The sequence below is a fragment of the Megalobrama amblycephala genome, linkage group LG16 (assembly GCF_018812025.1).
Source record: "Megalobrama amblycephala isolate DHTTF-2021 linkage group LG16, ASM1881202v1, whole genome shotgun sequence".
In the NCBI taxonomy this organism is placed as follows: domain Eukaryota; kingdom Metazoa; phylum Chordata; class Actinopteri; order Cypriniformes; family Xenocyprididae; genus Megalobrama; species Megalobrama amblycephala.
Window position 1 is genome coordinate 16,334,218 of NC_063059.1, and position 14,133 is coordinate 16,348,350.

The 14,133-nt window shown below is 38.0% G+C and overlaps 2 long non-coding RNA genes across 2 annotated transcripts; both read right to left on the reverse strand.

Annotated features, from left to right (window-relative positions):
• Positions 1-9,156: 9,156 nt before the first annotated feature.
• LOC125249763 lies at positions 9,157-11,601 on the reverse strand. Its single transcript, XR_007180630.1, has 6 exons — positions 11,523-11,601; positions 11,321-11,435; positions 11,108-11,190; positions 10,467-10,628; positions 10,017-10,175; positions 9,157-9,932 (listed from the first exon to the last, which is right to left on the reverse strand). It is a non-coding gene; the product is annotated as an uncharacterized LOC125249763 (long non-coding RNA).
• A 7-nt stretch (positions 11,602-11,608) lies between these two features.
• On the reverse strand, positions 11,609-13,643 carry LOC125249764. Its single transcript, XR_007180631.1, has 3 exons — positions 12,537-13,643; positions 12,152-12,450; positions 11,609-12,034 (listed from the first exon to the last, which is right to left on the reverse strand). It is a non-coding gene; the product is annotated as an uncharacterized LOC125249764 (long non-coding RNA).
• Positions 13,644-14,133: the final 490 nt, after the last annotated feature.

Sequence of the window (14,133 nt, forward strand, 5' to 3'; positions counted from 1 at the left end):
AATAGAAAATATATCTGACCACACACTGTACACCACATTTATATTACACAAAGGATGTTCGGGTCCCGGGGCTAATAAAAGTGTGGAAATTGTAGGTCCTGTGTACCTTTATCTCCCTCCTGTCAGGGCCTGCTGTGTGTGTGTGTGTGTGTGTGTGTGTGTGTGTGTGTGTGTGTGTGTGTGTGTGTGTGTGTGTGTGTATGTGTGTGTAAATAATGATCTAAATGAGGATGTTTGAGAATTTTTGTATCTTTATGATTTTGGAGGGTTTTATGCCAGGATGACCCCAACACAATCATTCAAATAATTTATATCTGCCACAGCAAATAGGCTACACAGTGCATCTAGTTAGATTTAAGTAGACAAAAAAAGTGTGTGCAGTGCTTTATTGGATGGTAAACTAGTATATAACTCTCTCACACTTACACACAATCTCTCTCTCACATGCATGCACATACTCATGCACACACACACACACACACACACACACACACATACACACACACACACACACACTGTGGTGGCAAACAAAATCAACTCCGACTCTACTGCATAAGAGACAAACACGCCCAATTGTCTTTAAAGCTTTTATTTCTTGCAAGAAAGGTCAGACAGGTCATACAGAAACACAAGTAGCTGCAGAGTGTAAGACCAAGAACGAAAGCTTCCCCACACTTTTATATCTCTAACCTCCAAGGCCGAAGCCTCTGTCCTTTTACCATATTTGGAACATCCCTTAGTGGCTGTAACTTTCCACACATTGTTAGCACAGACATACTTTTTAACATACATCTTGCATGTCCCCATACCATATCTTGCTTCTTTCCTATTTCTAACATCTATGTTAACACTATGTTAAACATTACCACTTAAGCCAACATCATACCATGTTCCATAAGCATCATATTTCACAAGAATACAGGTAAAAAAACATATGAAAAATTAAAATTTCCACAACAATTCCCTCTTCTTATCATTCATTGATAACTAATGATTACTTCTACTTCATTTCACATCACACTCTTAAATTTGTGAAGAAAGTTAGAAAATGCTTAAGGCTTTTTCTGTGGGGATAGACCCTGTGTTTTAGCAAGCTAAATAGGATAGATGAAGAATGGGCTTTACCATGAAGTCAAATACCTCTGTCACATTCTACTATCACATTCTTTGAGGATTAACCACTAATCATCCATATTCATCTTAAAGTATCTTATATAGTAAACTGAAGTTCTTACGTCACATTTATGCTCTTCATTTCTGATCTTCATACAAACAACAAATTCAGATACATCACCCAATCATAGAAATCCTTCATTTTACAGACATATAGCATGCAAATTTAGATTCTATAACATCTTATCACAACAGATCCCTTTTGTAGCCCATGATGTGTCATTGTCCAGCCTCAGTGGTGATTTGGAATTCCTTGAGCTGGTTTCACCTGCATACGGATTTTAGACAGGATGCAGATAGAAATAGAAAACATAATAGAAAATAGAAAACATTTCTTTGCAATAGTTCAACATGTCATGTTCACACAATTCTGTTGATGCCACTCGTTGTTTAGCCCCTTCTATTCCCAAAAATGGGCTCTTCCAACCTAATTAAAAATTTTCAGGCATATTTTCAGCCATACATTCGTTAGTTACCATCCCCCTTTTTTGATGCATTGTTCATCATCAATTGATCATAGTGGTTGGAGACATGTTTCTCTAAACAACATTTTCCATCAACACTAAACTAAAATCCATCTTCAATTCTGCAACCAGATTTTCTCCAGCTTTCTCTGTCTCTGAACATGCTCTGTAAAGAGTTAGAAAAATCAACGTTATTTTCAGATGACAGATTACACACAATCTCCTGTGTCTGCTCCAGCACTCCAAAACAGAAACCTTTTTATTAGTTTGGGCACAAACAGAAATTCAAACCACAGCACCCCAAAGATTGTCTACCACACCAACCTAACAATGGGCACCTGTGTAGATGGTCACAATTCTTTCCACCTTGAGTTCTCCCTTGTATTCTGTCATAAAAGCTCCTAACTTCTCACTGTAATTCACATTGTCACTCTTTTCAACCCAGTCTGTAGTCTCAACCCACTCTCTGACAAACAGGACCACTTCATTCTTATGTCTAGCCCAAAATTTAGCAGGTACCTCAGCCAATGCTGGGTGTACTTCTGAAGCACAATGATTTACTGTTGAATGATTTTCTGTACTCTGTTTCTCTAATTGATCAGTTCTAAGTTCTTTCAGTCAGTCTACCCCCTCCAGTGAGGTTCAAAACTCATGTGCGTATACCAAATAGGTAGAGGACAGTAGCCCTGAAACCAACACTTCACATTCCATGGTCACAACTTCTCCTTCGCTATTCTGGCCTGTTGTTTTGTCTCTGAAGACAGAGCCATCTACAAACAACACGTCCTCACAGTTATCAAATGGTTTATCTAGCAGGTCAAGTCATGATGTACAGACTTGATCAAGGATAGTCAAATAACAATGATGTTTCTTCTCATCATCCTTCGTTCTATGAAGGTTACTGGGCTCTCTGGATAATCTTGTTTACTGCCAGTGTGTCACTGTTTCTCTGCCGTCAAGCCTACATCTTACATTTAGCATTGTGATCACACATAGCTGACAGTGTTTAAATTCAGACCCCAAGTTGAATTTAGACAAGGGGTTTTAACGCATGGACGGCAATCTTCAATTTCACAATTCCAATTTTCCATAAATACTTAAACTTACTAATCCAGAGAGTAATTCAAATCAACATCATAAATGACAAAAGTAGTCATAATTACGATTAGTGGACAGAGCTGGATAAACAATCCACTTAAAGCTTGTCCCATGTTCTGTATCGTCTTTTCATCAGATTCAATCAAAATATCTGCTTCTCAAAATTTCTCGTTTCACTTAACCCATCTGTAACGATAAAACACTCATTCACACTAGTTAATGACATATACACTCTCTATGGGGACAGAATATTTCCCCAAACTAACACATACAAAGAGTCCAGTCACTCTCACACTCACTCACATTAGCCACACATGACTATAAACTGCTCACTTTCAAAGTTGCTTTTGGTGTTAATTCTAAAAGCACATCTTTAAACTTCCCATTGTTCTGTAGATCTTTACTTAGTTTGTTTACATGATCTTTTATTCAGTCTCAAAACATCTCTGTTCATTATACTTATTTTTCACAAAAGTCAGCTGGGTTGTTTTGGTTCTAGTCTCATTGCTTTGATTTGTTTAAACATTAGCAGACTGATAACAGACAGAGTGTCCTTGCCCCTACCCCAGCTGTCTCTCTCTCTTACTGCACAAATAATCAATTCAGCAGCCTCTCAAGACTGTAACTTAGACCGAATTTAACATCAAATTACTATACATAACCCTTAGTCAAATGTAAATGTTTTAACTTTCAAATAAAGAAAACATTACCACCATCTAAAATATGTTATGCCAGTTGCCTTTTCTGAGGGTATCTTTAGTTTAAATGCTGAATGCACTTAACTTTCTCTTGAATCTGCAAAATCAGTCTTCATCTTTAACACCACCATTGCCTTGGAATTATCCTCTGCCATGTCTAATGACCTGCAGGAGTAAAAACTATGATAGAAACACATTAGTTCAAAATCACACAGCCTCATGAATTCAGGGATTCATCATCCTGCTGAATCCTAAACTTCTATACAGTTCTTGCCAACAGGGCAACCAACATCATGTTACTAAATTTTACTCTGGTCTCCCCAGAACTTAAGGACAATCACCTCATGTTCTCAGTCGGCTCTTGAAAGCTCATTCTCATCAGCTTTATATCAATAGTCTTTTCCCTCAGGGTCTTGTCCCCTGGCATAGTTGCTTGTCACAATGAAAAACAAGCCCTCTCAGGAACGCGGTTTCTGGTGAGTGGTATAGAGGAGCATTTTTGGGTCAGACTGCTGTTCTTCTCACAGGTCATTCCCCCTTCATGATGCTGCTGGCCTCACAGACATCCTGCTCAACTCTCATACCCATCTCACATAAACACCTCCCATCAGGGTAGATGCCCAGTGGCGGCAACCCCCTGCCTTAGGTTGTCCTCATCTGGCCAAAAAGCATCTTACCCGTCATTGAGAAATCACCTCGTGCACACTGGTTACCGCTCTTTCCCATTCCAGATCTTTGACAGTTTTCTTCACCAGAATCAGGTGTTTTCTGGAGCTTAGGGAAGTTGCATTCAAGAGCCACCAGAGCCATTGGACTGCCTAATAGTGTTAAAACATGGAGACAGGTTAATAACAGCAGTATTTAATCACTAAAATCATTAGACTGTGCATTCTCTCAGCAGCAGCATATCAGTGCTGAGACTATACTCTGTGAATTTAATTCACAACTGTCCATTCAGTGTAATGTTCTGCCACATCTGTACCTGGAGCCATCAGCCCTGCACATGGTGGTGACAAAGATCAGACAAAAAGTTACTGGTCATAGAAGAAATTCATCAAAATATTCACTTCTGACCTTCAAGGTCTATATTACTAATTTAAAGACCTCTTTACACTCATTGAGTTTCCCTTTAACAAATTTAACCGTTAATTTCCCTCTTCATGGCAATCATTTCTTTTAACATCTCTGTGTCCATGATTTTCAACTGAGACACTGTGCTTCACTATAAATAGCTTGTTATCTCTTATGACACAAGCTCAGATAGCAGCTTTTAGCTGACTTTGAGTGAGAGACTGAGGATTTCAGGACTGGTACTCTGCCTTTTATAACTTTTAACATCAAACTTTGTCTACTGTCTTTTGACTCTGGCCCAGCTTAAGACTTTGCCAGAAATGACATTCATTCCCAAATAAACAACTGTTTATATTTGTCTTTTACTCACACATCATGGAAATTAGAGGTTACAAATTTCCAGTCAGGTTGAGTTTCTGATAAACTGGCAGCCTCATTTTTTCCTGCCATTTAACTTTTGACCATCAAAAACTCATTCATTGAAATCATTTTAGTCATTTTACATTGTGATAGTGATGCGCTCATCACATAAAAACATACTTGAGACTGTCCAACTTTTTTTTCCCAAAGTGAAACATTCTTTTAGAATTTTCATTTTCACTTTCATAAAATTAATTTTTTCCTGCTATATTGCCCTTCATCGTAGCCACTTATCTCACTATCAAGTAGTTAGTTTTCAGATGCAAAACATATCATCAATATGGTTTCTACTGTTTTGCAGAACCACAATATTATTTTAACCAACTTCTACTACTAGGTTGGACTGACAGCCTTATAGCTGCTTTCTCCTTCAACCATTCTTATATAAATTGTAGTTCTCTAGACATCTAATGTCATGCATCCATTTAATGGATGAATAAACAAAACTTTTTTGTAAGTTACATTCACATAAACTTCTTCACATGCCAATTCTTTTGCATTCACCTTCTTTCCCTTCCGTCTGCTTCGTCTAGCCTACAATCTATTGTCTGCTTACATTTCACACACACACACACCGCTCACACAAACACAACATCCCCAAATCGCAGTTCTCTTCAACTCATTCCCTTACGACCTTAAGTCTTATGACCACTCAACGTTCCCTCTTCTGGGAAATCACAATACTTAACTAACTTTTCCTTAATTTTTATCGTGTTTTATATTTTTTCTGTTTTTCTTCATGTTTTTTCTTTATCCTGCACTTCCTCCTCTACCGGTTGCACTAACTGTTTCTGCAGAGCTCTCCGCTCTCTCTTTTCTGCTTCCTGCAACCAGCAGTTCACTGTCTGAGCGCAGTTTACACACACGTTTTCTTTTCCAGCAGCCCGCTTTCACCTGATTTCCTGCCTCTACATCAGCTTTTATCATTGTGAGCCGAGTTACACTTAATGTCCCTTCTGCTGGGAAATCGTGATACTTAATTAATTTATCAATGTTCCCTAGACACACACTTTTTGCAAGCTTGCTCTGGGATTCCCCATTTTGGTTCTCCTTTTCTGACTCCCGTGGCTTTCCTTTCGGCGCGCACCTAATAATCTGGTGGACGTCTCCTCCAGATCCAATTTTTATCCCAAAATTGGACGGGCTGAGCCTCAATGCTCAGATCACTATAGACTCGAGCGCTCAGACAGTCACACCTTCACAAATTTATAAACTACAGCAACCCCGGCTGTAGTTGGGCTCAATCCCAAAATTTGTTTCAGTGTGACCCAGCCTAGATTTATTACCCCAAAATCGGCAACAGGTATCGCCGATTGCAAATCTTCCACCTTGGAAAGCGCTCTTACTACCCAAACGTTGTCAGTTTTAGGAACCTCTTGATCGCACTGCTTCTTTTTTATGATGTTAAAAAAAGATACGTCATAAAGCCTGGCGCAATCTGTCTCCCGGGATTTCCTTTCCCACAGATTGCTCCAGCTCACCTGATACAGCTCAAAATTTCTCCCTGGAAATTTTCTACAGCAGCCGACCTCAATTCCCAAAACCCCCGACCACGACCACAGAGTCAGTCAGAGTCACCACAATGGTTTGTCCTGTTTCCTAATTATAATTTTCAAATCATAAATTCCCCTTTTTTCACTTTTTCTATTCAAAAACTTATTTTACCCACATTAACTCATATTTAAATCACTGAAATCACAAATTTTTCAATTTTTCCTGTTTCCTAATCTTCCAAACTTTACCAAATCACACTTAGTCTTAATTCCCCATACAATTTAAATTTATCTCTTACCAGAGAGTCGTGTAGGCACCTGGGTTTCTGATTCCAGTGGTGTCCCCCTCTGGACCCTGGCGGTCAGCCCCTCATCCCTTAATCTATTTGGGGTAGGGCTGAGACTACTATTAAGTCCAGGATGATCAGTCACCGTCCGCTCTTGGGTCCAAAAGGCACATCCAAGGAATCCCACTTCTGACACCAATTGTTGTGGCAAACAAAATCAACTCCGACTCTACTGCATAAGAGACAAACACGTCCAATTGTCTTTAAAGCTTTTATTTCTTGCAAGAAATGGTCAGACAGGTCATACAGAAACACAAGTAGCTGCAGAGTGTAAGACCAAGAACGAAAGCTTCCCCTCACTTTTATATCTCTAACCTCCAAGGCCGAAGCCTCTGTCCTTTTACCATATTTGGAACATCCCTTAGTGGCTGTAACTTTCCACACATTGTGAGCACAGACATACTTTTTAACATACATCTTGCATGTCCCCATACCATATCTTGCTCTTTCTATTTCTAACATCTATGTTAACACTATGTTAAACATTACCACTTAAGCCAACATCATACCATGTTCCATAAGCATCATATTTCACAAGAATACAGGTAAAAAGCATATGAAAAATTTTAATTTCCACAACACACACACACATGTTTGTTTTAGTATCTTTGTGGGGACATTCCATAGGTGGAATAGTTTTCATACTGTACAAACCGTGTTTTTTATCCCCCTACACTACCCCTACCCCTAAACCTGCCCCTTACAGGAAACTGTGCACATCTTTACTTCCTCACAAAAACTCATTCTGTGTGATTTTTAAGCCTTTTAAAAAGTGGGAACATGGTGTAATTTCCTCATATGTCACCTTCTCTTGTAATACCCATATCATACCCATGCCATTATAAAAAAATTGTTTCCAGAATTGTTTTCACAAAAACGTGTGCACACACACACACACACACACACACACACACACACACACACACACACACACACACACACACACACACACACACACGCACACACACACACACACACACACACTTGAAGCCCTCAAAGTACTCTCTGAACCATAGCCTGTTAGGGAACATGTCCAAAATGTGAAAAAATAAAACTTTGTCATAGTGCTTAACCAAATGCATCACCATCACTGGAAAGGTCTTGACCTGGAGAGTAACATATATCAATCTCAAGGTTCTATATTACTCCAGCTTTAAGATATTGACCTTTGAACCTTAACCACAGGGCATATTTGAAGGCTTATAATTATGGGACAAAAAGGGTTACAAACATGAGACCAACTGATATAGAAAGGTGTTGACATGGGTTATGAATTCAGCATAGTTACCAAGGGGTGTGGTGGGGGGGATGGCTGTGCTATGGTGTAAAAATAAAAATTCCCCATTGAATAAGACAATATTTAAAGTCTGATGCCAAAAATGTGTTTGACATCCCCTCAACCCCCTGGAATGCCACCAATAAAGTATTTACAACTTCCAGTTTTAAGGAAAACCATGTGTTTTAAAAAAACTACAACTCCCTAGACCCCTCTTTAGTACTTGTGTAGACATCAGCATCCCAATTGTAGTTCTTCCGTTTTAGGGTTGTGCTAGGGTTGTGAAAACATATATCTACCCAATATATCAAATATTACAAACTTTCTAATAAATAATTGTACTGCTTGTATCTGATCTATGCTAAGTAAAGACAAAAATGTTAGTTTAATGGCGATAGTTTGACTAAAACATGAGACCAGTGCGCCAACTGCTCTGCTCACGTGACGCAAAACGGACTGTTCTCGTCTCCATAGTAAAGACCATAGCCTACTCAATCTTCTGAAGTGCTGCGTTATAAAACACAAATATATTTAAGACAAGAGATATTTAATTTTCCACTTAATGTCAGCCGTTTTTGTTTTCTCGACAGGAACCTCGAAAGTCACATGATTGAGACACAAAACAAAACATTTAAAAAATATTTTTAACATCTGGCTTGACAGCTGTTATGTCTGCAGTCCTAACCTGGATGTCAATCAGTTTGTGATTGGCCGCCTCGCCATTACCTTCCCCACGTGAGCAGTTGACAGCCTTATGAATATGAAGCCTAAAATAACGTTTTCGCCCTAGTGGCTTGATATCGTACAGGTAATATGAATAAGTTAACAATGACAAAGCCTAAATAATATCTAATAATATAATTAATATAATATCTAATAATGTATGACTTATAGGATACAATATTTATTTTAATACAAACGTCTGGCCCTTATAGTGTCTGGCGAGAAATGTTTTGGCCTTCTGACAAGTGTAGTTGATGACCCTACACTGCCTGCCTTAGAATATAGGCCTAATACTACAGACTTACTTGAAAGGAACAACTCGCACAATAGGATAAAACAGTAAACTGACTTAAATGAAAACCATTCATGAATCAAACAAAAGAGACATGACTATAATTGAAACAGTTCACTTTACTGGGTGAAATAAATAATGTAGGCTTTTTAGAGCTAAGAGACTATGCCCTGTTCAAAATAAAGACTATATATCTTCAGATAGGTAGGGGTGTCTGTGTGCGTGTGTGAGCGAGTGAGAGAGAGCGTGAGTGTGTAAGAGACAGAGAGTGAGTATTAATATACTAATGTGTGGAAAAATAAGCTAGAGTAGCACACTGTTGGAGAGAGTAACAATACAATAGACAATGTAAACTACAGTAGGTACAATATATACAAACTATAGCGAAGCTATGTAGGGATGTTCAATACAAAACGATTAAAAATGTAATGCTAAATAAAAAAAAAAAAAAAACATGTTTGACAGTTGTGAATCACCAGTGATTGGGTTGGGGCAGAGGGTGGGGATTAATGGGGATGAGAGGAATTTGCAGTACATTCTCTAAACACAAAGAAATCGTACAACAGCAGTAAAATAACCTTAGGTTTCACATACAAGTTAACACAGCACTGATGGGTTCAACACAATGTGAAGACATCTTCTTAGAGTCATACACATCATCTCCCTAATAACTACTCTCCCAGTTCCTCATCAGTTGAGGAAGTATTCTCTGAGTCTTCCTCTTCAGAAAAGTCATCTAAGGGCAATGTTTGCAGTCCAAGAATACTTTTGTATGTTGTGCGTGCTGTAGCCAGTTGTGCTGCAACTTCACACAATCTTCTCTTCAGCACACAGAGTAGTCCCTCACGTCCGTTCTCCATTAAGCCTTCTGTACTGCCTGAGAATGTGACATTAAAGAAATGAGCCAAAGTTTACCAGAGAAGGAAATAGAAGAAAGAGACCTACAATGTATTATTCTTACATTTTCCATTGGTGTCTTCAGTGAGCTGAAAGGTAAACTCTTCATGTACTCCATGTGCTGCTTGACTTCGCGAACCACAATAAATTCTTCTTCTTTCAGTCTAGCCAGTAGCATCACCTTGTCAAAAACATTTTTTTTCCCGCTCCATATCACCATTACCTGCAATACATTACATCAAAGTGTTATCTTACAACCTCCTATAAAAATATTGGGACAGAAGATATTTTGCATATTGTACTACTACAATAAAGAAATAATCCCTGACAGGATGAGATAGAAAATCAGTGCTTTACGTGAAGGGGTTTAATCACATCCATTTACAAATTACTGCATTCATTTTTTTGCATATTGCCCAGTCTTAAATTTTATTTTTACATCAAATTCCAAATTTACATTAATATGTGTGCATCAAACAATTTGTATTCAGTGCATTTCAGAGATAGTACTTACATTCCCATGGCCAGGAGTAGTTGTCCACAGCCAGGAGTTTATTGGGAGAAGGCAGTTTTTCAGCTTCCCCTACAGTAGCATTGTGGTCATTGATGGCAACTTCCAAGACTTTCTTCTCAACAGCAATCTTTCTTCTCAGTTGATGCCTTCGCTTGTTCCCACCTACAATGAGAAACACAAAATGAGTGTGCATTCACACTATGACTACACAAAAGCACCATTCAAAATAAGACTTCACAATATGTGTGTATGTGTTATGGTTATTGTGACAGATATTGTGTGATCATTTTTGCATCAGTTTTATAGTCATTTAAAAAAAAAAAAAACAAAAAAAAAAACTTGGGACTTTTTTTCAGAATCTATTTCAAACAATCTTTTTTTCTTTTTTTTTTAAATAGAAGACAAAACTGGTAGGTCAGGACATCTCTGCACTATGCAGATATATTGGCAATATTTGGATATTGCACTCAAACTTATTATGATTTTGAGTTTTTTCAGTATGCTGCCCTGACTTGTAGTAAACCTACTTCAAAACATGTTTTTTTTCAAATGAAAGACTTTGCTATTTCTACTATGTATAAATCAGTAGTGAATAAATTTTTTCACAAATCTGCATTACTAGTGGCCTATTCTGCTCTTACCAGACTGACGATACAGCTGAAATTTTCGCTGCCCAGATATAGCCCCTCAATGGTCCTCTGCAAGTCATTTTGGATTGTTGGTCCTTTGGACGACAACAATCAAATTAATTAATGCCAATTTCAGTTTACAATCAGCCCATTTTCAGATCCCTTGTACAAGGGCAGAGCCAATGATTCTTACAATATCCCATCAAATAATTTTTTTAAAAGTACCTGAGGTCCACTGCTGAACATCAGTCACCCACTGCTGGACTGTGTCTTGCTGTAGAGATAACTCAGCTGTGAGTTTCTCCAGGTCCTTTGTTGCCTCTGCAATCCTTTGTACAGTCTGTCCAAAAGAAATATCTTCGTTAACAAATGCTGAGACACAATTTAAAAACAAAAATGTTATTATACATATTTTTCTAGTTAGTACCTTGATGTATCTTTTGGCCAGTGTCCGGTCAAGGTTTTCTGCCTTTCGCTTGTTCCAGCCACTAGCCTGGAGTGTTAGCACTGTCTGTGCGAACTTAACACGCAATGTATGTGCAGTAATTTAGGTACACAGTGAGGACCACAGGTCAGATACTACATTGATCATTCTCTAATATTGTCACATAAACCTGGAAATAATCATACACTTGATTAACGTGTCAGTAGTTAAATTATTATAAAGAGAATCCTGATCAGTGTAAAAGTGCTGACTAGAGAGAAGTTTTCTAAGGGAGCACCTATGCATGGAACTCTAAAATATAAAGGCTGGGCATCAGTGTTCAAACCCCTTGGTCTCAATTTGGACACCACTATACATGAAAAATGCTTACCAGCTTTTGACATGTACTTGGAACATATGGCTGCTCGAGAGAGGAAGCTGTTAACCTGTTCAACCTCCTCCCCGATTGTTGTTCCAGCTCCTACTTGATTACGCCCCCCCCCCCCCCATTTTAACTGTAAAGCACATTTACATAAATGTTATGATTTGGAAAACAACAAGAAGTGGCAGAGGACAGACAATCATAATGTGTGGTGCAAATGGTAAAAAATGCATCTAATAGTCATTATTACCTCACACATCCATGAATGCGCTTTTGCATGCATGATGGAGAGAAATGGGCGCATGTTTATCAAGTCCTCCAACTCTGGACAGTGGTCCACAACTTTCTGCAGATATGGCCAATATTTGCAGACCACCATTTGGCAAACCCCCTCCTTGGGCTTCTCAGAAGATAGCATATTGTTCAGCATGAAGGGCCTCATAACTGTCCAACTCTCCAAATAGGTAGTTTGCCTGTTCCTCCAGTCTGAGGGACAAGGTTGTTCAGCACCGCTTCCCAAGAGGTCTCTGACATCTTGAATGAGAGAGTCTGAAAATGAAAATGAAGAAGGCAACGGTAAATCTGGGCAATTACCACATAACAATTGAGGAAACAAGTATTAAGGGGAAAAAAACCTAAATTTTCAATGATTACAGAGTCTTCAGCTGTTCTGGTAGACGGAGCACAGGACACGATTTTAATGCTTGCTTAAACGGCAAAAATATAATTTATCCATTCAGAACTTGCTCAATTAATAATGAATGCAACTAATGATGAAAAAAAAAAAAAAAAAACAGTCGCAGAATCTTGGTCAAATATGGACTACTGTCTGTTTGATTTAACATTAGAAGGATTATAAATAATAAGTTAATGTTCAAGGATGCTTTGGCCAGAAATCTGTTCAGCTGGTCAAACATGGAGTACTCTATTGCTGATTTAACATCAGTAGAAGTCAATAAGTATATATAGAAAGTTCATAATCGAGGACTCTTGGGCTAGAAATATGTTCAGTAAGTAAATATGGACTACTAAATTGCTTATATAACATCAGGAGTCAAATGAGTATGATTATGCTTAGAAAGTTCAGAATTGAGGACACTTGAACAATTTGTCTTGCCTTCGATCTCATTATTGCAGAGTCTGTCCATTAAACTGGATAACGAGGTGAAAAAACATCCTATTATTTCACATTTGCATACAGTTTGGTTAAAGATTTCCCGTCTGCGTTGATTCTAGTACATAGCCTCTTAAGACAGCAGGAAGCTTTTTGGCCAGTAATATGTTCAGATGTTCAAATATAGACTACTCTGTTGCTGATCTAACATCAGTAGAAGTCAACGAATATATATAGAAAGTTCATGATTGAGGACTCTTTGGCCAGAAATATGTTCAGTTTGTCAAATATGGACTACTGTCAGGCTTATGTAATATCAGGAGTCAATTAGTATGTATAGAATTTTCAAGACCGTTGGACTCTTTGCCCAGAAATATGTTCAGTAGGTCAAATATGGACTACTATATTGCTGATTTAACATCATTAGATGTCAATAAGTATATATAGAAAGTTCATGATCCAGGACTCTTGGGCAAGAAATATGTTCAGTAGGTCAAATATGGACTACTATATTGCTGATTTGACATCAGAAGGAGTCACTGAACATCAGATATGTTCTGAATATGTCACTGAACAGAATATGGACAATAGAATATGTATAGAAAGATCCTGATCGAGGACTCTTGGGCCAAAAATATGTTTAGTTTGTCAAATATGGACTAATGTCAGGCTTATGTAATATCAGGAGTCAATTAGTATGTATAGAATTTTCAAGACCGTGAACTCTTTGCCAGAAATATGTTCAGTAGGTCAAATACGGACTACTATATTGCTGATTTAACATCAGTAGATGTCAATGAGTATATATAGAAAGTTCATGATCCAGGACTCTTGGGCAAGAAATATGTTCAGTAGGTCAAATATGGGCTACTATATTGCTGAGTTGACATCAGAGGGAGTCACTGAACATCAGATATGTTCTGAATATGTAACTGAACAGAAAATGGACAATAGAATATGTATAGAAAGATCCTGATCGAGGACTCTTGGGCCAGAAATATGTTCAGAAGATCAAAAATGGACTACTGTCTGGCGGATTTGTTCTATTGGTCAAATATGGACTACTCTATTGCTGATTTAATATCAATAGAAGTCAATAAGTGTATATAGAAAGTTCA